Raw genomic sequence first — 26,945 nt, forward strand, 5'->3', positions numbered from 1 at the left:
GTGGAAGCTGGAAAGCTCTGGCTAGGTGAACAATAGCAGGGCAGTGACCTGTCCTGGGTCATACTGTATGCATATTATGGGGACCAAAATGGAAATAGGATCAAGTAAACAAGAACCTGTGTATGGAACTGGGTGTTACAATGTTTTAACTGCAAAGACATGCTCCACCTTAGCAATCATGAAAACAGCCTTTAAACTTAGTTTTGTGTCTTTTTGAAAACAGGTTGTGTAAGTTGCATTTTGTAGGATGGTCGTACTTTATGTTTTTCCCCATGGTGTGACAGGGCTAATTTAGAGCTTGAACACAGGAAATGACCTTAATCCCTTGAGCTTTCTCTAATCTGCAAACTCTCTGTTCTTCATGCTCCAAAAGATTGAACAACGCACATATGATTGTGCAGCCACACACATAGCCTTCAGTCGGTCAGTGGTCAATGGCAAAGGGGATCTCTTTCAAGGTGATTAAACTTTCTTCTCAAGACAACAAAGAAAGCACTAACAATAATCTTTGTGGCTGCTGTTAAACCCCCATGCTCTACTGAAGAGGCTGTCTCGCAGCATGAGGATCAAATATTTATTTTCATGTCTGTTTTTGTGAGCTTTTTGCCAGGAGAGATACCATGTTCTGGGAATTTGCAGGTCCAGCTTCCATCCATCTTCTTGTATGTTTTTGCCATGCAGTTGAGGAATATCCTCGTTTATTCAACTGCACATGAACCTCACTCATAAAGAATAATGCTCTGGCCATGCCTCTGGAATCAAAAGTGCCAATTTCTGGTTGCAAGCCAGCTGATTCTTTTATGTGTGGGTCCTTTCACCTTGGTGATGATGTGAGAAATGCAGTTGGGGCCAACAACGCTTAGCTCCAAGTGCTGCCAAGGCACACAGTGCTCTGTCAAATGTCTTTTGGCCTCTGGCTTACTGGTTATTACAGCCCGTTACCAAGTCAACCAAGCACCTTCCAAATTTATGATATTAATTTTTGTCGGGAAGTCTAAGTACCGTTTTTTATATTAAAACAATTATCTGCATTATTGATGCAACTCTGTTACAACATTTTTTTCACATTTATGCAAAAATAAAAATTATGTAACTATACAGAAATGTTGAAAGTTCTGAAAATGTCTACTTCTTGACTTCCTAAACTAATGAAATACCACCCTCCAGGCTCATAGGGTTGCTGGAGCTTGTCCCGGCTACTGTTGGGCGAAGGCGAGGAACAGCCTGAGCAGGTCGCCAGTCTGTTGCAGGGGCACACACTCAGTAGTCAGAAAATAAAAAAGATCATTTTTCTTTTATAAAATAATTTTATCATTTATGTCTTCACTCTATTATGAGGCCTAACTGGCATTTATACCTTGTTCTGACATTAAACTAATCAAAGTACTATCAGGATGGTTTTAAATGTGTATATGGTTGATCCCAAACATAGCCTTTACATATCCTATTTAAATTACAACACAACATCACCTTTTACAAGCGTAGTACTTCATGACCAACGTGAGTTCTGAATTTTTCTGCATTTTTTTATTTAGGGTTTTTTTTTAGTTTGTAAAAGATACTCATTTATTTATGATATTACTAAGTAAATATTATTTAATGTTCACATGATAAACATTGAGGGTATTTTAGGGTAAAAAAACGTCTTTTTTAACTACAGTACATCGCGTGTAGGGCATAGGTACATTTTTTTTAATTGTTGACTGGAGCACACATATGCAGACTGTTTTGTCACAGTTAACTGATTTCCATAATATAAAGAAATGAAATTTGTTTTTCTGTTTTTTTTTTTTTTTTAATTAAAATGATAAAATACATTTTCACATTTTACAAAAGCTTAAAAATCTTTCCAGGGACGCTTTAATAACATTGACAAAAATAGAAATACAGTTCCACACATCAATTCTCTATATCCTGAGTGTGAAAAAAAGACATTGTTTAAAATATAGTAGTATGCAATCAAAAGCAGAGATTGTGATGTTAAAGAGCAGATGATGGAGACTCTTGGGTATGGAAGGAGAAATTCATGACTGAGTTCATTCTCTGTGAGGAGAACATTAACTGTTCTCTTCACAGAGGAGAAAAGCCTCTTGTCTGCTGTTCTCACACTGAGAATGTATTGTTATTTGTTTTAGTGGGTATTAACCACCATTAGCATGCACTTCAATGCACTTCATTAGGACTCTGTGTTATCATCACTGAGAAGAAAATGAGGAAGGATACAGTCGGAGAGATGAGAAGAGGCTTGATGATGATAGTTTGACATTAAAAAGTGACTAAGAAAACTCAAAGATCAAACTGTATAATGATGGGAGAAAATGTTTTTAAAAGGCTAAGATATGATCTTCATCTGCATGTACATCAATCATGTTATCGGGTTAAGTCCATAACAGCACTGTTCAACAAAGTATGGCACTGCTAACGTGGAAGAAAACATGTGTACTAGCTTTAAACTTGTAGAACTTGTACAGTTGAACAGTTTGGACAAAATGCTGACTGGTCATATTTTAATCTACCATGTGTTGTGAAAAAGTCACAAAATATTAAACATAAGCATCTCTTGTAAGCAATCAAGCACAGGGGTGAAGGTCTCTTGGTATGGGCTTCTTTTGTATTAGAAGGACCAAGTGAACCATGAGCTCCTCCAACTGCAGATATATTTGAAAGTCAACAACGTAAAGCTGTGTTCACAATCAGGAGCATCCACGTTTAATGTTAAGTCAATGTACAGATAGGATCAGAGGTCCTGGGGCACAATTTGAGCGTTGGGCGTAGACGGTTGGGCTGGCAGCTGCCCATTTTGGGCGTTCCTGCTCTTCTACAGTAAAAAAAAAAAAAACTTTGGCAAAGACGCTGAATTGCGTCAACCAAATAGAAACTCAGGTTTGGAACATGACGTGTTGACGCAATCAGCGGGTGGAGTCCAAATCCAGCATGCAGGAGAATTTGATCATTCTACTCCTAAACTGTTTCTATCAAGACCATAATAAAAAGATTAATTTAATTTTTTTCATGTTTAGATATTTTCCCTCTTCTGACTAATGCAGGACAGCAAGTCATCAAACTTGGTCACAGACAGATAGACACAAGTACCGCTGAAAGGGGCCGTCATTCTGACACAGCTCCTGGAGTAGATGGGCTATATCCAAATCCCCTCTGTACTCCCTAACTACTAAAAAAAACTATACAGTGCGGGACTATTTAAGTGCCCTGAATTTTATAAGCAGTTCCGACACCACGCTCACAATTTCTTTCTTTTTTTTAAACGGGATATATTACATCACAGATTTCACAAAGTGAAAATCCAATCGATACAAGCATTTTACGACAACTCTGAATCTACAATAAATCCAATACATTTAAAGCTTTTTTTTGCAAAAATCGTTCAAATGCAATGCTTTGTGGTCTATATTCGCCAATCTAGTGAGCATCAATGTACAATGTTTTTTCGCAGAGACTTCTGGAAAATTTGTAGGGCACTGGATTTTAAAATTGTAGATTCGGACAGCAACAACAAATGGTGAATGGACTATATAGTGCATTATGTAGTGAGTAATGAAGGAATTTGGACATAACCATGGTGAAATTCACTGCACTGGAATCTGAGCGATCTTTCAAACCCAGAAATGGAGACGTTATTACCAATGCTTTTGTAGAGCTCTTCAAAATAAATAAACCTGATTTCTCAACATCCTCTGAGTCTTCCATGAATTGTAAATCATATATACAGTCAAGGTTTTCATTTCAATGAGGCCAAAAACCTCCAGCACACATGTCTCAAGTGTCAAGTTTATGAACACATTTTTTGGACAAGCCTCAAGCAGTGAATTTGACGCATGTGAAAAGAGAGGCGTTCGACACCAATACGATGCGCAACTTGTGTTAGGTGTGAACACAGAATAAGATTGATTGAAATAAACAATAAACTACCACTACTACACTACCACCTATTTGTGCATTTATTACAAGGTTTTATCTGGTGCTACTGAATTTGACATTAGCTTATTCTCTTATTTACATGATTAAATATATAATGTTTAGAAGTGTTTATACTCCTTAAACCCTTAAAGCCGTTATCCTGCAAAGGTTCAGTGCAGCAGTAAATTTTAATAGCAGAACAGGAGATTTCTTCTCAAAATACCTTTGATCCATTTTTTTTCTAATCTGTGTGTGTGTGTGGCCCTAAGTGTGATAAAGGCTCTTTTTGTTTTTTATCTTCAATCACACAGTGATGAACAATGTAGGGTTTCAGTTTCTTGCCTAAGGACAGTTCAACTAATGGAGAGTTTAAACCAGAAAAAATTGGAGCTGCTTTCTTTATTGGCTTGACTGCTAATTCTTTAATATAATTTGTTCCATACTCACAAATGTTTTGGGGGTTTTTTTCTTCACATTTTTGGTATCCAAAGCCATGTTTGCCTCACTTTCTAGAAACTAAATGCAGCAGAAAGTTTCAAAAATACTAAAAACTGCAAACGTTTTTAGATTTTTTCAGCCTGTAAAATTGCAAACTTTAATACATTAACATCTTTTGGAGACTATATCCCTCTTAACTGGTCAAAAACACTTTTAACTGTAACTGACAGGCTAATATGCTTCAATGTTTGTTTTCTACTAAGTGTTACAAAAGATTTGAAGGATCTGAGACATCGGTGTGATTACAGTAAACAGAGCTGAAGTGCTGCTCTTTTCTGCTGTCTGTGACATCAGAAGTCAACTGAAACCTAATGCCTCAGAGAGACAGTCTTTTTTTTTTTGTCCAAAGATTGGTAAAAAAAAAATGGTCATGTTTTATCATCTTGATTTTTGTCAAGTTTGTTCAAAAACGAACATGGGTTCAGTCTGACAAATGCAGAACACTGCTTCTTTTATCTATCAATCACATTATTCATAGAGCAACTTTCATCAGCATGCTGTAGAACGCAAGGTGCTTGACATATATTTAGGTTAAAACCATAAAAAGTCATAAAACACAATAGATCAAAAACAACAACAACAACAAAAGATGAACAAAAACTGGGGGTTATTCCAGAAGGCCCTGTTAAACTACCCTGACTTTAACCCTGAACTCTGGCTGAAATCCGCCTGAACTTGCTTACTCTGGGTATGTCTGTTTCTAAAGACCGGATATGAATTAGCGTAATTACGCTCGACTTGGTAACCCTGGGTTAATGCGCGTGCACGGCAAGTTCATAAAGACATTCTCAATGGATCGACGATGTCCAGAGTCGCCTCGGAAACGTGTGGAGAGAAAAAGAGAGCGCTATACTTCAGTGAGACGGAGTCTAAGATTTTAATGACGGCGTATGAAGATTATAAGACCATCAAAAAAGTAATACAGCTGCATCAGCAAAAGAAAAAGTTTCTGCTTGGAGAAAAAGAACGGACAGAGTAAACGCAAGAGTTTCTTATCTTGTTTCCAATTACATTGTGATATATATATATATATATATGTATATGTATATATGTATATGTATATGTGTATATATATATATATATATATATATATATATATATATATATATATATATATATATATGTATATGTATATGTGTATATATATATATATATATATATATATATATATATATATATATATATATATATATATATATACACAACTTATAACAATTACATGAATTGATTCAATTGGTAACAAGTAACTGAGTTAAATTTATTCAACCTAATTTCTTGTCTATCCAACTCAATAGTTGTTTATACAACTCAAATTTACATGTTCATCTTACTAAATGTCATATTACTCCAATTCAATTAAATGTTTTTCCATATTAATTTATTGAACTTCTTGAACTCTCATATGTCTTAGATAGAGGCTGCAGATTTTCTTTTATATAAACTTAAAATAAATGATACAATGTGGATTTACAATATATACTTGCGTTTAATTATTATAACTCTGACTGTAACTTCAGTACTTACACTATAGCATTGCACTAGGGTTTTTAAATAATCTCATCCTCTCCCTACCTCTCACTCATGGTGCAGAAAGAATTAAACTTAGAATTAAATTTAACAGGGTAAAATAAACAATACACAGTAAAACAGCTACAACTAAACATATTTAGACAAAAACCTATTCTTGTAACCAAATCCGTCCAGACAGGCAAAGGGAATGGTATCCCACAATTCCTTGCGCTGTCGATCTAACAATCTAACAGCAGCACCAAAGTTACACCTACTTAATTGAATTAATTTGAATGAAAGTAAAATAACTGTCAGAAAACTATGTGTTATTTTTAAGTTGACTGAACTCAAAAAAAATATTTATCTTAACTGAAGCAAATAATTAAGTTAGATTAATGTAAAAAAGTGTATCTCTACAACATCCATACGTGGTCTTATCACCCTTTCACGGTGGAAAAAAGTATAATCTGAGCTTCTTCATCCACTAAATCATCTTCAAATGGACACGCAATGCTGCTTCACCTCTCACCCTCAACTATACCTGCTCCAGACCAGGTTATGTTCAGAGCATGAGTTGCTATGGGAACTAAGCAGACCCTGAAACATACCTCTGTTTTTGGAACCAAAAGCTGAGGTTATCCGCTTCCTTAGCCTCAAACTTACCGTGGTAACTAGCATAACCTGCTTTTTGGAATAACCCCCAGGAAATGCTGTGGCTGAGGAGGCACTGTCCAGATTAAAAGATAAAAATGCTACAATTTTTACAAATGATAAACAAGAACAACCATACAATACTTCAAAGCCAAATAAATAAATTTGGCTGAATAAATGCTTAAGCTAAAAAAAAATGTGTTTTTAATGTACATTTAAAAAAGAGATGCAGCAACTTTACTTAGGTAATCAAAGTCCAAATAAAACTCTTTGCTCAAGAGTTGCTATTGTCAAACAATCAACCTTAATCAATATTTTAAAAGAAACTCACCTCTCTTCAGTGATAAAAGTGAAAAAGGTAAACGTATTTCACATAATTTCACTTTTGATCGGGTTCATAAAAATAGTTTCCATGCTATGTCTCCCCATAGCATAACCTGACTATGTGGAGTTTGTTGTGGTCAATCTTAAAAAGCATATGCAGTCTGTTACAACCAACTCTGTTAAACACAGCATGAAGATTTTTTAATTACTTTACAAACATTATTGTTACATATGCAAATATGTGTCAGAAAGTGGAGGCATAGGACCCAATAATGCAAGAGATCAAGCTAGGTGGGAGAAACACTACATAAACTTGAACAGGGCCAAAACCCATGGAAAACCAAAAGGGAGACAAAGCAGAGCTCTGAAATCCAGACACTTAAATACACTGGGGGTTCATTAACACAAATCAAGACAGCTGTGGATGATTTACAACCTAAATCTGCTGTGACTGACAAGGAAAACACAACATGGCAAAAACCAAGAAACATCCCAAAATCCAAGTGCAGACTTCTCACAACCGTGGCTTTTAGTTTAGTTTACTTGAGTGTTTGTACTCATGTTTAATTTGAATCTTGTACAAGTTGCTGCTTCTCTTTGCCTCCATAGCATATGAACACATACGTGAAAGACAGTGGAGACACAGAAATGTTCAATTTGGTTACAAATTTTGTTTTTGTGTTCTTTTACAAACAACTTTACTTAGCAGATCACTCCACCACAGAGTGGTAAAAATGGGAAGTTCTGTTTTTCCTCATAAAGCCATTTATAGCCAAAAAATAACCTAAAAAATTAAAGTTGTTCACTCTGCAGTTTCTTTAACTGATGTTACCTGTAAATTTGTTAAAAAGCCATGTGATTTCAAACATCACAGATTTTTGTCATATTAACACATAATGAAACACTTATTTACCTTAGGAACTCTTAAAAGCCTTGATTTTTTTTTCTAAAAAGTGACAGAGGGCCTTATAATTTGAAGCTCCTCATAAATGGATTATTTTCTGGTTTTCCTCACCAAGGTTATGAGGATCTTACAATTTTGAGATCTACACGGCAATCTGTCAAAATGTCAGAATGTCAAAAATGTTGCAATATTGCAAGCTAACGTGTAGCGATATCTGACTTTTTTTTACTTATTACTAACAAGGATGGGAGTTAGTGTAGTCCCTGTAACGTTTGTTTTAGCAGTATTATCCTGATTTTTAGGAGTCGAAAACAAGGTTGGGAGTTACTGGTATTGTCAATACACTAACATGTAGCATGCCACAGAAAAGTTCTGGAATTATATTGAATGCAGAGTATAAAGTCTGACTAACTAATGGACTCATCTCTGATTCTTTTGTCTGACTCAATACACCCTGTGGTTCGGTGCGCCTTAAGTAAAAAAATTGATAATTCATTGTCGTGCGACCTATTGAACGGAAAATACGGCACGTCTCCTAAACTTTAGCAACCACTTCCGAAAGTATAGTAGGCTATACACTTATTCTTTATTAGCTTTGAATAAAGACAGGATTAATTAGAAGTTGTTTTAAATTTAGCAGTTGCTTAACTTTTTTTCTATGGCAACCTCACACAAAAAGCTCAAATGATGAAAACGTAGTTAGAAAAAAAAAGTGTTTTTAAGCTTTTTTACAAGATCAAGATAATCTTTTAGTGAATAACAGGATATGACAAAATAGAAATCGCTCAAGTGGAATTCAAAAAATGCAGCGTCATCAGTTGCCCACCAACATCAGCAAGCAGAATCCAGGTTAAACTACACTAAACTGTGTGCATGTTTGAAAAGGTTGAGGGCTTTCGTGCTTTTCCATTGAGAACAATGACTTTGTTTATGTTTTTGACAGCTTGACCTTCTTCCCTTTTACGCACACGCATGTGCACACACACAGGGGATGGTTCCTGAATGGGGTTGGAGGTTAGCAGCCGGTTACACGTGACAAGTCATGGTTAATTCCAGCAACACAAAGGATGCACTGGGCGCCGGCAAATTCTTTTTCTAAAACTCTCACACATCGGATCATCCCATCACTCCACTGGTTCATTGACTGGACCGAAAACAATTACAGAAGTATAAAAGTCCTCTGCACTTTAAGTCACAAAAGCTTCAGCTAAATCTGCAAACAATTAGTTTTAAATCATCTTAGATTTTACAAGTGGATGTGGATTAGCTATTATTCTGCGCTGTCTTGATTTTCTAAACACTACTAACTGATTGCCTGTTCTGTGATGATGCATTTTTATTATTAAATTATGTAGAACACACTACAAACCAAGGGGACCACTAAACATATTTCTGATATTTTTATGTTACACTAATGTCACCGTGGGTTCTTCTGGGTAAACTTGATTCATGTCAGAATAATGCTCCATATACATGCACAGTTGAGACTTTATTAGCTCAGATGCATAACAAAGGGTGAATTTAAGATTACAAGCACTTGTTCCAAAATTAAAATGTTTCTTTATAGACATGTAAAGAAACCTAAAACAAGAAAAAAAAATAGCAATTGGAACATAAAGAAAGAAGAGCTCTAGAATTACAGTCTGTGTTAAGGATAGATGCTTTGAACTAAATCTAAAATATTGTATTATACTACAAATATGTTGATATGTGCTGAGATTTAGTCTTGATTTTGAACCTATTGAGTTTTTTAGAATGTACTTTTTTTGCATCTTATTTTGACATTTATGTATGAATTTTTTCTTTCTTTCTCAAGTTTGTAATTACCATTTAATTGCTGCGAGGACAGAAAATGTGTCGCTTTTTGAATATTTTTTTCTAAATCATTATATTTTTGCTTGGCCTATGTTTTTAGGTCTTTGACAGTGGTGTCATCAAATCAATATCTTAGGAAAACGGATTTTTCTTGTCCACTAAATGAAACATAAGGTAACAAATTACAAATAATTTCTTAGATTCGACAATATGTTGTCAATAATTTTTTTTTTTTATTCCTATGAATTATTTGCATCTCTTTAAAGTGGTTTGAGTTTAACCGTGGCATCTGTGTGTCTTTTTAAGTGTGTCTTAATGCTCTTTAGTTCGCTATGTTTACTGATTAATCTGACATCCATCACTATCAACTTATGTCCGCCCCCTAAACAGAGTCATCAGTGATGGATCATCCTGATTTGTATCAATAGAAAACACTTAATCAATAAGGTTAAACACACAGATGTGGTTCTAGAATGTGGGCAAACACTTGTGTGTACGCATGTGTGTGTATATTCGTGTGGAAGAGAGAAGGCTGAGGATGGGCGGGGGCAAGGGTTGTTTGGTCTGATGTAACTGAGCCAGTTTCATCACCCGAGGCATGGAAGATGAAGTGGAGGAAGAGACAGAAATGACATGAAGAGTGTAAAATAGCTCACACACACACACTTGTGCTGGGTGTCAGCTTCCTCAGGCTCCCTATATGACTGTGAGTTATGACCATAGCCATGAGATCATTTACACTCAGCTAAATAGATAGCCAGCGGCTACTCTTCTCTGCTGGAGAGGTTTTGTGTTTGAGTGTACGCTTGTGTAAAAAGTGTGGGAAGCATTTTTACAGCTGATATAAATAAATAGAAGACTTCATGATTTTTGTTTACAACTTCCTTCTTTATTAAAGAAAAGTGTTATGTATCTTATAGTACAGGAGACATGGGGGGGGGGGGGGGGGTTCTGAAAACATTTAAAATTTCACATGAAAATTCAACATGTTCCGTTATACAGACTTGGACAAAATAAGTTATTGCAGGCCTGAGACAATACTTTGCTGAGTCTTCAAAAAAGACATAAAATAGTTATCTTTAAGTAAGCATGTGATTTCACAGTAAAGATAAAGGCGTGAAGCAAAGGGTTTTAGTATGACGTGAAACAAAAATAACTTCAATAGTTTCCTGATTTATTGTTCACATTTTTGTGTTTAACATTGCAAAAATAGTTAGCATAACATTCAAAATGGTGGCAAATTAGGATTTCTTTATTTTTTAAACAGAAAATAAATCACAAGAAATGTGACAAATGACTCATTCTTATTCAAACATTTCTACAATCATATTCTAAACACCCACTTTTTGAGTAAACCGGTAATGTTTAAAGAAAAAGGTCATTTAAATGCTATGCATCTAGTATCAATGAATATAAAAACATTTTAAACCTGAAGATTTGGTTAGAAAACTAAAACAGTAAAGATGCAGTCATTTTTGTTTTCTTTGGATGCAAAGTTTGTCATTGTGTAAGGAAACAATAGAGCAAAAAACGCCTCTCAGTCATGGAAACCCCTGATCTAACAAGGGAAGAATGACGACAATCAATTAAATGGGAAAAGCAATATTATCTTCAGTTTATTCAAACACGGCAAGAAGATATGGCATCGTAAACATGCAAAATGCACTGTTAATCTAAATAAAAATTTTAACAGGTGAAAAAAAGGAATAAGCAATTTCAAGAAACATCAAAAAAAATTCTGTTAGTTATTGAGTCTCTTCTCTTCACTTAGAAATCCTTGTTAGCTCTGACAGCAAGTCTTCCATTTGCTTTTATGGATCCATCTTTTGTCTCTTGAGTTGGTCTGATATTATGTCATCAGCATCACCTACAGGGAGAAAGAGAAACACTCTTTATGTGAGATGTTGAAACAAGGAGGGCTGCGACTTCAACATTTGTGTAAAATGTATATTTTCCCCCTTCCAAGACATCTAGGTTTAAGGAAGAATTTGTAGGATTTTGTTTTAAAAGACATTTGTTAAAACAGTTAATATACTGGGTTTCGCTTGCTGTGTGTTGGAAAATAATGAATTATAAATTCAATTAACCTCTGAGAATAACATGACACGCTGATGGAGGTGCCACGTAAGGATGAAGGCTTTCAGTTAAGTAAAAACCACACACACATTCCCCCGTGCACAAAATTCAATCATGGCTGTGCTGCTGCCTGGGGGCACAGACTGTGGAAACCTCACTATGCTGGAAAATCACCTTTTCCATGTTATTTTACACAGAAGCACCCACCACTCACACAAACATGCAAGGTCTGGCTGAATTTACACAAGGCACCAGGCAATCCGATTTTTCTTTTCTCCCCGTTTTGTGGTTGGAGATCATGCACGCCTCACCTGGAAGAGCCAGAACAGGGTGTGACTTCAAGAGGCATAACATTTCAAATCTGGGCCTCAGAGAGTTAATGTGATCTTGGTGACAATGGAGGGTTAGGTGTTTGATGCTTGCTGAGCGAGATTTGCATCCACATGACACCAGATCGGATTGCCTGCAGTACATGCTGGGAAACTCTGAGTCATTGTATTAAGTGACACTCAAGCAATTTTAATTGAGCTCAATCATAGAATAATGTCACTGATTGTGGATAATGGACGGCCTAAACTAAAGAGATGTTTCTGATATTTGCCCGAGTAAAATTAACAAACCGATCATAACTGACCAGAAAATAATCAAAAAGCTTTACCAGAAACACAGACAACATTCAAACAAGTACAGGAATGAACAGATTATATCAATAAGATTGAAACTTGGTGCAGATGATTGACAGCACATGAGACAAAAAAGCAAGAGAAGAACTACCTGAACTAAATTTTAAAGACACCAAATCACAAATCAATAGATTTCAAAGTCAGTAAAGACTCAAAGATACAAAACTGAACTTGCATGCAAATCTTAACAAATATTTTTGATAAAATAAGATGAAAGCTAAGCTGTGTATTGCCAATTAGTATAAATAAATATAAATATTTTGTTGTTGTTGTTTTTTAAATCTCCATCAAAGACAAGAAATTCAGCTAATTTGACAGTAAGGATACTATTGTAATTGAGCTATATAGTTTAAATTTGAGTACCGGTAAAAGTGTTCAGGATGATGCTTGGTGTGGGTAAGATCTAGCATTACAAATAAAGAGCGCTTGTTTCCATGGTAATTCACTAATTTTCTTTAAGGCTCTTGGGAAATTATATATTAATAATATATTAGATTTTTGTAGTATATTTTTATAATAGAAAGAGGGGGCATTTATTATTGAATGAAAAATATTGATAGTATGCTAAGCAGAGTATCAAAATTGATTTAAAAAAGCCAACACTTTTGTTCTTATCTCTACAGAAGGATTTAGTGAGAGGAGTTAGGGTCAGGGTCATCAGTCTTATCCCCAGCTTGTGCTTCTGTTTTAGAACTTGTTCTTATTGTAAATGCACCAATATAGAAACTTTAGGGAACTGTATCCAAGTGTGTTGATGTGCTGTTTATTACTGTCTCATTATATTCCTTGCATCTTTGAATCTAAATGTGATTCAAATCCATGTTCATATTTTTAAAGTTCCTGGTGTGATTTTTGAGCAAATTACCACAGTTCAGTGTTTTAGATGTATATTTAGTTGTTTGTGCTTTAATATAACATTTTTTGGAAGCTTAACAACAACCGATTTCATGAGCTAAAGTCTCTGTGGATTTCTAATATTAGAGATATTTCAGAAGCTTGTGCCATAACTCAACTTGTCAGAAAAAGAAAAGGAATAATATGTGACCATCTCATCAAATCACCCCAGCTTAAAATACTTCTCTCTGGATTGTGTGTAGCAAATTAAAGGCAAGGGATTTTTTTTTCATAATTGTCTAGTTTATCATTTTACAACAGCTAGCGTTTCTCTGATGGGCTCCTTTTATGATTTATCAAAGACAATTACTGTATGAGTTATTTCAGAGGCCCTACCACTGTTAAGGGCCATTAATGTGCGTGAGTGTGTGTCAGCTGGAGTGTGTTTAAATACTATCACATAATTGGAGTAACAGGAGGAAAAAGCAAATGAGCTAAATTCTCTCAGTAGATTTATAGGTACATCCTACCATTAAAATCTTTATATATTTACTTGTTATTTTTTCCTTTATTTTTAAATATAATTTAAAAAATGAGAGAAAAAAAATGTTGTAAGTGATGCAGGGCACCATCAATTGCAGTTGTTTTTATTTTGGACACTATACATTTTTTAAAGATTGTGTTAAATAACAATGAAGAGAAAAACATGTAAGGTTAATTTCATTGCATTCTCCTCCTGCTAATGAAGCTGAGGTGGCATTCTGGACAACGCAGCTAATGGAACAGCTGAGATTACAGCAGCCGCCTTTCCTCTTTGAAAAAAGGCCACCTTCATTAGTCACTGTCTTATAATGTTCCCCCTCTATAAGAATATGCATAATCTAACCAAAGAGGATGGCAGGTGATCTTATGTATTTAAAATCTCTCACAAAGTCAGTTGAAGTAATGATGGTCAAAACACTGCTTATATATTATACTATGTTAGTTGGTGGGTTAGTAAACCCCCTATGATGCAGCTTTGTTTGTTCCCTGATCACTCTAGTGTGTTTGAGGTTGTTGGTTTGGTTTACTCCATTTGTTAACAAACTTTTGAAAAATTTGTATTAATGTGATGAACATTTTAGCTAAACCTGAAGCTATAGTCTTCTGCACTTTTGAAGGAGGCTTCCAAGTCCACAGCGGTGTCTGCGCTGTGGATCATATTCCAGCAGCTCATGTTCCAATTCATCTTTGATCCTTAGCTTGAATTCTATTTGGATTGTTCTTGGTGATCATAATCTTTTTGGGTCTCATATACACACAAAAATGAGTGCAAACCCATGTTTTGTGCACACAATAGAATGTACAAAGTGTGGGATTTGTCTGTTGCACATAAGGTTCTGGCCACTTTAGGTAATGTTGAAATTGTTTCTTTGAACAGTTTTTAAGCTGATTTGAAGTAAATGATTGGATTTTTTAAATTGTTTAGCTTTCTGTATTAAACATTTGGAAGTTGGATTTTTATTACATTAACATATGTGACATTAATATATTTTAGACATAGTTTATGTTTATGCTGTCAGTGACTGCTACCTAACCTAATATTTTCCTAAATTTAGAAATCTGAAGAAATCTACCCTTCGTAATCTGAATATATACTAGTTTGTTTTACAAATTCCAAAAAAGTTGTTTTCTTTCTTTCAATTTTGTTTTGTACTAACAGCCTGTTGTTATTGTTCAAGATAAATTTAGGATCCATTTCTGATACTTTGTAACTCAGCTCTATAAGTTTTCTGAACTTCTCACTGCAATGCTTTACTAGCTTTTTTTTTTTTTTTTATACCTGATGCTGCAGTTTCTGCAAGTGGAACTAAAAGACCGGACATATCTTCATCAGCCCAAAAAATGAAACTCCTCTCTGATTCTGTCACTTTTCTATCCCCTCCAGACCCCGTCCTACTCCCATAACCCCCATTTGGTTTCCCTGTCCAACTCAGTGGGATCTCTCTCTTTTTATCATGCTGTCACTCTGCCTCTCTTGCCCCCTCCCTTAAGGCAGAAGCAAACCACGCCTTGAGGCCCTGCTCCCATTGTGTGCCCTCTTCTACTTCTGTTTGGGGCCTTTGTGTGCCGCTAATCAGCCGTGGGGCCATGCTCGGCCCCAAGTGTGTGTCTGGAAGTGTGTGCTTTTAGTGTGTGTATGTGTGTCCCTTGCCCTCATTACGTAGCCACACTGGGAGGCCAGCATGGGAAGTTTCTGCTGCACTATACACCTTCTATCCTTCCACCCCCCATTCTCCCTTTCGCTCCTACTAACTGTCCATCATTTACTTCCTCCCCCTCACATGTCATTACCCCAGCAATGCTGGTCACAGTTTTTTAAGTAAAACTGCACCTGTTTCAACCACAGTTATAAAGTGATGTTGCAACCAAGTTGACAATCCTTGTACACCTAAAAAATAAAAAAGATCACCTTAATAAATGTTACCTTAATATTTCATAAAGTAGATTACGTAAGGATTAAATATGTAAACCTCCTTTTTCAATACAGAACATGGAAGATATTCTACTATATTATCATCCATCCATCCATTTTCTATACCGTTTTTTCCCTTTCGAGGTCACGGGGCTGCCGGAGCCTATCCCGGCCACTTGTGGGTGAAGGCAGGGGACACTCTGGACAGGTCGCCAGTCTGTCGCAGGGTATACTATCATTACATGCCTAATATGTAAGGTCAAACGTTTCACCCAAACTTTTAAGGGCCTTTGAGAAGCTCCTGTTTTCTAAAAACTATCTAAATAATTGCCATTTATTTTTAGCTGTTTTTCCTTGTAGGTATTGTCCATCAATGACGAAGCAAAACCTGAACAGAAACTTATGTTTAAAGGTTATGACATCCACTGTAAGGTATACTTTGTGTCATGTTGAGGACACAACACTTCCAACAATATCTGGTAGTGCCATCGTTGCTACAATTTTTCTTTCCAAGATTTACTTCTTTATTTTAGGTTCTCTTGTGCATTTGGTTAAAAAATAAATAAAAAAGCAAAAAATCTCCATTTAATCAGAAGAGATTCTTTCCCTCCTGGCATACACTGGAGTTAATGACAGTACGAAGCCGTAAGACATTAAACTTTATTTAATGTAAACTTTGTTTGGTGAATCATCTTTAAAGAGTCTCAATAGTGATAAAAGCTGTGATGGAAAACAATTGCAAAACTGTTAAGAATAATGAGCCAGCAAAGATAAGATGCTCTTTCATGCACCCTTCCATCACTGCCGGGTGTCCCTTTACCCGTATGCTCCTGTCTCCCTCCTCTTTTGCTTCACACCCATCTCTTCTGTCTTTTTGTTTGCCCCCTGTCTCCCCTTCTTTTTTGTCACCATCATGGCCATGATGCATTGCTGATCTGGGTTGGTCTGTCTCTAAATTTGTGTCCAGATGACATTAAAGGAGTTTGACCCCTCCTCCCACCACGACCAAACTCTTTGGTTCGAAACTTTTACTTAATATTAGGTGTAACCACTGCAAGCTTTAGTCTAACTTTAAAAAGTAGCTTGGTGTTAAACATAAAATGTCCCTATGAAGTGAAGTCCGCATGGTGTATAATACAGTTTAAGTCCCCATGAAGTCTGTAAAACGCGCAGATACTTGCACACTCATCAGTCAGCAGAGACATTACTATCTCAGATTTCACTGTGAGAATGAGAGCATCTCCCTACCTCTGTCAGTTTTCTCTCTTCTTCACCTGAATTATCACTCAGTGATTATGCTTCCTAAATCCTGCCCTCCTTTCTAGCAACTTGGCTCTAGGTCACTGCCTTTGTCAATTTACTGACCCATATACAGGTTACACCATGTAATGAGACTTTGTGCTTGTTTCCAATTTCCACCTGTTTGAGCTATGGAAACAAATGTGGATTAGTTTAAATATTCTTTCCCTCAACAAGACTGATTTGACTGCATGCCAGTCACGTCAACACAAGGGACCATTCTTTTAGTCTGTGATTTTTTGAAATTTTATTCATCCAGGTGAAGTCTTGAAGTCAAGTCATCATAACTGTCCTTAAAATCCTTCTTCCTTAAAACGTTTCACATTTTCATCCAAGTGGCTTCATCAGTCTGACCTTTCTTTCGTTTTAACAAACACTCTTGCTCTTATTTGACCACCAATATAAAACATAACTTTATGGGATTTTACCCTTTGAATGTTTATTTACTTACCTTTATGCACAGATACACTTTAGGCTAACTGTTTAAACACGTTACTGACTTTGTGTGTTGAATTTATTTTTCTTGTAATATAATTTAGGACAACTTTAATATTTAGAGATTTAGATGCGACTTTAGCTTCACATGAGAATTTTTTCTTTCTTTTTACTTATTCTATTTTATTTTATACATATACTTTTTTTATTTTTCTTCTCCTGAACAGACACGAGAGAACAAGAAACGGAATTTCGATTCATTGTATGTGATGCACATGTGAAGAATTGACAATAATGTTGACTTTGACTTTTGACTTTGACTTTGAATAACTTGCATGCTCCAATCCAACTAACTGAAAAAGCTGGTTCGACAGCTCAGTCAGACAACTCTTGCAGTAAAGACGATTTATTTCATCCATCCATCCATCTTTCTCCGCTTATCTGGGACCGGATCGCGGGGGCAGCAGTCTAAGAAGAGATGCCCAGATTTCTCTCGCACCAGCCACTTCCTCCAGCTCCTCTGGGGGGACCCCAAGGCGTTCCCAGGACAACCGACAGACATAGTCTCTCCAACGTGTCCTGGGTCTTCCACGGGGCCTCCGCCCAGTGGGACATGCCTGGAACACCTCTCCGGGGAGGCGTCCAAGAGGCATCCGGACTAGATGCCCGAGCCACCTCAACTGGCTCCTTTCGATGTGGAGGAGAAGTGGTTCTACTCCAAGCTCTCCGCGGGTGACCGACCTTCTCACCCTATCTCTAAGGGAGCGCCCAGCCACCCTACGGGGGAAGCTCATTTCAGCCGCTTGTATTCGGGACCTCGTTCTTTCGGTCATGACCCATAGCTCATGACTAAAGGTGAATGTTGGAACGAAGATTGACCGGTAAATTGAAAGCTTTGCTTTTTGGCTCAGCTCTCTCTTCACCACAATGGACTGAAACAGCAACCGCATAACTACGGACGCCGCTCCGATCCGCCTGTCAATCTCACGCTCAGGTCCTCCCTTACTCGTAAACAAGACCCCCAAATATTTAAACTCCTCCACCTGAGGCAGGGACACGACACCCACCGAGAGATGGCAAACTATCTTTCTCCGGGCGAGAACCATGGCCTCAGATTTAGCGGTGCTGACCCTCATCCCAGCCGCTTCAATCTCGGGCGCAAACCGCACCAATGCACGCTGATGAAGTCAACAGGACAACATCATATGCAAAGAGCAGAGAGGAAATCCTGTGGCCTCCAAAACAGACCCCTCTCTGGCCCCTGGCTGCGCCTAAAAATTCTGTCCATAAAAACTATGAACAGAACCGGCGATAAAGGGCAGCCCTGCCGGAGTCCACCGTGCTCCGGGAACAGGTCTGACTTACTGTCGGCTATGCGAACCAAACTCTTACTCTGGTCATACAGAGACTGGACAGCCCTCAGTAAGGCTCCCCGGACCCCATACTCCCAGAGCACCCTCCACAGGATACCACAGGGGACGCGGTCGAACGCCACCCGGAAGCGGAGGGACATGACCCTCTCGTCCACCGGGGTGAACTCCAACACTTGGCGGCTGAGCTGGGGGCTCACGAGTAACCCCACCCCAGCCCGCTGCCTCTCACCTTGAGCAACTCCAGGGTGGAGAGTCTAACCACTCTCTGTGTGGAGGTGAGCCCGACTATATCTAGATGGTATCTCTCAACCTCTCGCACCAGCTCAGGCTCCTTCCCTCCCAGAGAGGTGACGTTCCATGTCCCAAAAGCCAAGTTCCATGACCAGGGTTTGGGCCGCCAAGGCACCCACCCTCGACTGCCACTCATTTGCATTGCATTGCATCGGCCCCTTTTAAGGGTCTCCTACGGGTGGTGGGCCCATGGGAGAGTGGTACTGTGTCGTTCCTTAGGGCTGAGCCCCGTGGGAAGAGCCCCGGTCACCAGGCGCTCACCTGCGAGCCCCAAACCCGGGCCTTGCTCCAGAGTGGGGCCCCGGTGACGCCAATTCGGGCGACGTAATCGGATCCTGGGTCTTTCCTTTCATTAGGGGGTTGTGAACTGCTCTTGCTCGTCACCCAGGACCTGTCTGCCATGGGAGAACCCTACCAGGGACTTAAGCCCCAGACAGCTTAGCTCCTGGGATCACTCGAGCTCTCAAACTCCCCCACCACATTAAGGTGGCGGTTCACGGGGATTTGACCGCACCTGGACTTAAGTAGGGCCCTGAATAGGTGAGTTGATTAGATTGAACCGCCCCCAGGGAGGAGTAACCAGGTAAACGCACTGCTCGAGTTGCCTGCCCGAAACACTCCCAGGGTCGTTAACTTGTTCAGATTTGCTGATGATAATGTTTTTTTTTTTTTACAGATTTGAATAAATCTGTTGCATTTTAAAAGCATAACATGGTTGCATTTTACTCTCTGGATTACTTTACAGCAAGGATGTCCAAATCGAGACCTCAAGGGCCAGCAACCTGCTGGTTTTCCAGAAACCCTGTCTCATCTGCTGTTGATTACTTTTATCAGGTGTGTTTAGCCAATAAAGAGCTTCAACGACAGGTGGATTGGAAAACATATAGGACACCGGCCCTTAAGGCCTGGAATTGGACACCCAAGCTTTACAGCAACACAAGTTTTTCTATTAGCTGTTTTTCCATTTTGGTTTGTCTTTGTAATAACAATATGTCAATGACACAAGTAAGATGCTGTTCATCGGAGACTGTCTTTATTCAATTTTAAAGACAAATCCTAACATACAAAAAGTGTGTACTTCATTTTTAATTCTATGTACTCGGGTGTAATATTGCAATAACCTACAGAATTTTCGGTGAATTATAAGGCCCACCTTCAATAAATGGCCTATTTTTCAAACATAGGAACCAATTAAGGTGCACTGAAGGTGCATTACACGAGACAAAAGAGTTAGAGATAAGTCAGTCATACAGACTTTGACTACATTCACAGTAACTCTAGAAATTGTTAGTATCATGCTACACATTTGCCACATCAGAAGCATTAGGTGCGTTAGCTATTGAAGCCCCCAACTTTCTTTGCAACTTGTAAAAAACATACTGATACCAGTAAGGCAAACTAACATTAAAAAAAACGATGACATTGCTGCACATAAGTAATCGTGCAAAAATGTGGCACTTTTAAAAATCTGTTTTTAAATTTGGTACTTGTCAAATTATCAATAATCTACAAAGAAAAGGATGAAGTAACTTAAATTAACAGATAAAATAAGAGCTCTATATAATTTTATACATTGGAAAGTTTTATTGATACTGTGGTTAAAGCATGGACAACATGGTGAAATAAGTGTTTCATCAAATTATATTTAAAATGCTACTTTTTTAATGATAATCTACTCAATCAAAAACAAGACATTTATATAATTGTATTTTCCCTTTTTATCACTGTGAACATGATAAAATGGACATAAAAAATGAATAAATGTGACCCAATACAATGCCAACCAAAAGCCTGTTTAGCCTATTATGTTGTCATACAGAAAGAATCAAGGCAGAGGTCTTTGCACTTCATGTTTCACATGTTCTTGAGAGAGCACCACAGGGGACTTGGCTCTACACCCCAAAGCAAATTCGGGCCATTATCTCCACAGGGGTTCAATAACCGAGGATTACAGGAAATTCACCTGTATTTCAAAGAGATACAAGAATGACATTTTCGCTCTCGTAGTTAAGTGTCCTTGCATACCACTGCTGCTGATTAAAAAACAAAACAAAAAAACAAAGCATAAATAAATAGTGGTGTCTTGTAAAAAGAGCATAGATTTACTAATGCCTTCATTTCCTTCAAGAAGGTCAGCTAAACAAAAAGGTTTCTGCACATTTTCACACACTCTTGAGTAAAAAGCGCTTCCACTAAACTACTGCTACCAACATATGATTTAGTGAAACACAAAAACGTGTGTTTGTGCTTGTGAGGTAGAGGTAGATGGTAATTAGTGGTGACTTAGGGCTTCCCTGACCATAATCCTTAGAACAATCTACACTTGTACATGTGTTGTCATAATCCCATTTTATACAAAAGATGAAGGGGAGAGAAGCTTAAGAAACAAATAATTACAGATACAATAGTACTAAAAGAAAGAGAAAGGCCAAAACTTTATAAAACATAGTTTATCACTGTCGGATTAAAAAGCCTTGAAAACATTTCACAAACTTAAAAATTTAGTAATGAAAATGTTAGAATATTTTATTTAATGTGACTTAAAAAAATTACTTCAGAGAAACAACAGCAAAACATTATTTAATCAAAAGAAAAATGAAGTGGGCTGTATGTGCACAGTAAACAATAAATGAAAGGCGTCATTACATTTCCAAATATATTTAAACTATGTGAGTCAAGATGTAATAATACAAAGTAATTGTGCATCTGTTTAGTTTATGCATATTTATCACAATAAGACTATCTCAGGTATGTCTCCTTATCCACAGTCTTTCAGTTTTAACATCTAAGTTGGTATACTGTGCACTGTAAAATCCACTTGCATCTCTGTGGTGTTGTGGACTCTCATACTCTTATCTTCTTATCAACCTAACATGGAGCAGGATCTTACAGCAAAGCCAAGTAAGCACTACACTTATTGTAAGCTTCTATTGGTTTAAATGTTTACAACTGATAATGTAGTTTGGATGAGATTAGCATAAAAAGAAGTACTTTGTGTGTGTATAACCTAAAGGAGTCTGAAAAATATTGCAATAAAGGCAACTTGAGATCAAAAAGTAACATGATAAACTTCAGCTTCTTTCTCTTATCTAAGCTGATGGATTTGCAAATAGTGATTCACTAAGTGAAATTGGAAACCTGCAGTAGCAGGTCCAGTTTTATCCAACAAAATGCGCCAAACCTGAATGACTCAACACTTTCTGTCTTTAACAGTCCAAGCTGGCTCAAAAAGACTGAACTGAGATTTTTTTGAAAAAAAGAAAGAAAATTACTTTGTGTTCCAAAATATCTAAAAATATATATATATATTAACTGGCAGATTTCTTGTGCAATTTTCTTTACATTTTGTGAAAAATATGGAGTTGATATTCAAATAGAAGCACTTAAAAAGAAAGATAGAACTTTATCTGATTCCACAATGAGGTAAATGTTTAGTTGCTTAATTAGTTAGAAACTGCAGTTTCTCCTGCACATGCTTCAACATTTTTGCACGTTACTTCAAATGTTTTGGTCGATTATACTTTATTAAGCTTAGCACAAATATATGATAAAAAAGATTATTAAAACAAACTCTTTTATCAAGATACAAATGCACCTTACATCACAGGAGCAAATAACCTGGACTGCTGGACTTTAGTTGCACCTCAATTCTTAGAGCATGCTATTAGAATTTAAAATGATAATTAAACACAATGTTAATAAAGTGGATTTTATTTTTCAAAAATCTTTAAAGCACAAAACCTGCCTATGAAGTTAAAGATTTTTTTCTGATTCTATTTTTTAACTGATATTCACTTATTGAATGGAATTAAACTTAAACATGCTGCCATAGAAAAAGATATTTGTTCCCATAGAGCTTTAAATCTTATTAAACACAGGAAAACATGGGAGTAACTTTACTAAAGAAATATTGTGCGTAATGCCATGTGTTTTTCAAAAACTATAGAATAATCTTTTACTTTTTTTTGTGATACAGAACCATGTGATAAGCATGCGGTGTCAAAAACAGTATTTGGACTGCCTCTGTTTTTATTTTCACAGAGAAAAAAAAGTGGATTTATTTAAATACCGCCATGTCACAGTTACACTTTTCAAATGTTGTAGTTGGGGGTAATTCTCTCGCATTACATGCTCTTCAAGAGCGAGAAGGAGGTAAAAGGAGAGAAGAACACTCCAGATTCCTGCTTCATTCCTCCCAAACTTGTAATGGAGGTTTGATTAGCAAGCATGTAATGTACTTTACCCCCACAGCTTGAGGCAGAAGAGGAGGAGGGGGTTGAAGAGGGGTGGGATGGAGGCAAGAGGTAAAGCAGGAAGGAGGAGTGTATACAGGCTGCCCTCTCAGCAGGTACCCTCATCCCCTCCTCACTCCGCTTCATCGTCTATGCTTTATTTCACCACTCCTTCAGAAGAAGATACAAGCCTCCCCCATGCTCTTAAACCTAACATCACCTCCTCTGCCTATGCATGCACATAAAGCCTGATGCCCTTTCCCCATCTCTTCCCCTCCTATTGCTGCACCATGCTGAGTATGAGCTTGGTGTGGGTGGGGTAGGGTGAGGTCAGAGGTTGCATACAGGAAGGGTTTTTCTTTGGAGGTGCAGGGTGAGCCCCCCTCTTTACCCCCCAGACTAACAAGCTGCTTGTCTGGATGCAGGAAGTTGTTTGTGCACAGAAACAATGCAAGTTTGTTTGAGTCCAGCAGGGAAAAGTGGGCAGTGTTGATACTCAGCTGGTCGAAGGGTTAAAGGCTAAACAAAATGTTGAGGTAGCATCCACCAGTTTGTTGCTTTTACCAGCAGAAAGGAACTGAAACCAAGAGTCATCAGAAAAGGGAAAAAAGTGTGCCCTCAGCTGAGGTATGAGCACATGGTTGTGTTAATTTCCACCTATTTCAATCCCAACAGAAAACTGAAAATATTTTTAGTTCTTTTCAAATTTTTTACTTTTTCAGAAATTTGTCTGAAACGAGTCAAATTTACAGATTTTACAATAGTAACTTTCCAAATACGTTAGTGCAACATTAAATGGCTCAAAGTTTACTTGGTAGAAAAAAAATGTTTGAGTAAAGAGTTTGAGTATTTGCAAACCTATTTAAAGACCCATTTAGATGAAAATCTTTGTTTTTGTGTTGTTAACATGTTCTTGTGGGATTTTTCTGATGATGGTAGACATGTGTGAAGATGATTAAGCCTAAAATTGTATTTCTGGATATTTCCTTATTCAGACCGTTGTGAATCAGATCCAGACAAAATAATGCTGTTTGAAAAAGCTTGTAGCCGTGACGCAGAAAGTACAAATTGGTAGGCCACACGCTCACCGCTCCATTCCATTGTGATCCATCAACTTGAAGACAAATAAATCCATGTACATGTATCTTTGTTGTTTTTTTTTTGTCCAATCTTACTCAAAACTGTATGGCTGTTATAGCTCCAATAATGCCACTTTTCCCCCCGGTAAGGTTAAGGCCTGTTCACACCGGGACGAATTTCGCCGGCGATTTTCGCCGACGTTTAACGCCTCGTGACTAAACAAAGGGCACCAACGAGAGTGTGCACACCGACGCGAAAAAACGCCACGCGTTAAAGCGTCAAAAAAAAAAAACGCCTCGGGTTCGTTTTTTTTTTTCGACGCGTTGCGTCGAAATCTACTCGACCAATGAGAATGGCGCTTTTGCTCACGTGTCTGGAGCTTCTGAAGTTACAGTAAAACACAACTTGGGGGCGCTCAAACACAAAACTGCCTTGCTGAGCACACATACCAGCGAAGAAGATAGACGCCAAGTAGCGTCTACACAGCCGCGAAGCAATAATGACGGACATTCTCAAATATCCCCGAACCAAGCACCAGTTGGAGCTACTGGTGCTTGAAATATTCATGTTTTCTTTGTTTGATTCTGACAAGCGTGTAAATACTTGCTCTCTTCTTCTGAGTGAAAAGCGACTTAAAGAAGCGTAAAGTTGCGCAGCGCCACCTTGTGTACAGGAGTATTTCTGTTTACATTAAGCGCCATCTAATGTCAGGGAATGAAATTGCATGTTCACTCCACTCATCGTCAGCGAAAATCGCCTGGGTGTGAACACAAAAAACGTGGCGAAAAACGCTGGCGAATAACGGCTGGCGAATATTCGTCCCGGTGTGTACGGGCCTTTAGGCTGGGGTTGTGATAGGCTGTAAACTAGCGGGGGAAGTGTATGTGTGTGTGTGTGGTGGTGTGGGGGCTTAATCTGCACTAACAGTCCCACTCACAACTCGAAAGGGAATTAACTCCTGCCGCTCTGCAGAAACTATGTCCAAGAAAACAACACAAGTGTTTTGATTTTGGCCAAAAACGGCATCAGCATAATTAGAAGACCACTTTTACAATAGATCAAAAGATGACTGGAATGGGACTTTAAGTGCAAAAGCTATCCTCTACTCATTACAGAAAACATATGAAAATAAACTGATAAAACAAGCTAAAACAAAAATGTATTTCAGAAATTTGTGTCTATAACCCTTGAATTAAAAATATATTTGTGGATCTAATTAAATAAATGAACAGTTTAATCAAAGATGGAGATCCTATTCCCTTTTTGTTTCCCCACACAAGATCAGTGCTTCATTTTCCCCCCTCTGCCTCGCTGTGCTGTCGGCTCAGGGTGTGAGCAGAACGACATTAATGTGTGGAGACACCTGACAAGCCCGCTGGCCTTTGGGGCTCAGCCTAATCACTCTAGACCCGAACCCATCGGGAATTAAACCTGCAAAACCAAACAGTCACTGTGGGAGCCGGCTGGCATCTGCTGGAGCCGAGGGAGAGAGGTTGTTATAAACGACCTGTCAGTGGCAGTGCGTTGTTTGAAAAAGACAGCGTACAAAATGAAATCCAAACTTCAAATCTACAGTTGTTCCCAGCAGGAGGCTCAATGCAGGCCTTTTAATTTATAACGGAGCCTGTCAGGAGGTCACAGCAGAATCCTGCACAGATGCTCCAACATTTTTATTGAAGTATACGTTTCATTTCACTTCAAGCATATGCTTCTGTCTCATCACATAAAGACGGTAGACGGTTTGGCAGAAAGCTCAGATTTCAGTCCGTGTCATGTATTTTAACTAACATTAAGAGCAATTTTCCACCATATTTTCCTTAACCTTAAAATGAATGAAGATTTTCCAGTATTTAAAGTACAGTAGCCTGTTAACTCCAGTATCTGTTAAACCACGCAGGGCCCCTCTCCTCTCACTCCGTCTCTCTTCAGATGCCCTCATTAATTTTAGATTGGCTCTAAATGAGTCTCCTTCATCGCGCTCGAGGTTTTCTAAATTAGATTCATTTAAATTTAAATTGTGAAAACAGGGGCTCTTAATGAGAGAATCGTTATTTTTGGGGGGTTATTTCAGATTGGGTGATAGTTTAGCAGCTCAGTGCTGTAAGCACTTAAGCCATAAGAGTAGAAATGAGGACCACTTTATTTCTATTTTTTATGCCTTTTCTTTTAGATTAAAAATATTTTTCCAACCAAAAAAAGTAATTTTTTGTGTCATTTCTTTGAAATATTTTTTTAGTAATTCTTTTTTTAGTTCAGAAACAATTGAATAAAGATACATAAAGGAAATAAATATGCTAAGTAAAAAAACAGTAGCACCTCCTGTTTGTTGCATTTGTTAATGCCTAATTAAACACTCTTAAAACTAATGTGTCACTTTCAACACATCTGTGTAGTTTTCAGCACCGCATGTGCCAAAGGTTCATCCTAAGATTCACATGTTGACCTTACAGGTGCCTCCATCAACACATGATGCTCCGGCAAAGCAGCAGGATGCCCCTTGGCTTAAAAAAAAGGTCCCAAATCACACAATGTTTTACAGCTGAACGTCTCCTTACAAGGCTTCTTACA

The 26,945-nt window shown here is 37.7% G+C and overlaps 1 long non-coding RNA gene across 1 annotated transcript in view; it reads right to left on the reverse strand.

The window, feature by feature from the left end:
* Positions 1-10,881: 10,881 nt before the first annotated feature.
* Positions 10,882-26,945, reverse strand: part of LOC101162358 — an 87,414-nt gene continuing 71,350 nt past the window's right edge. Inside the window, exon 4 of the long non-coding RNA XR_002289995.2 lies at positions 10,882-11,486. This is a non-coding gene — a long non-coding RNA (uncharacterized LOC101162358). The remainder of the gene's footprint in view (positions 11,487-26,945) is intronic.

Source organism: Oryzias latipes, chromosome 4 (assembly GCF_002234675.1).
Source record: "Oryzias latipes chromosome 4, ASM223467v1".
NCBI lineage: Eukaryota > Metazoa > Chordata > Actinopteri > Beloniformes > Adrianichthyidae > Oryzias > Oryzias latipes.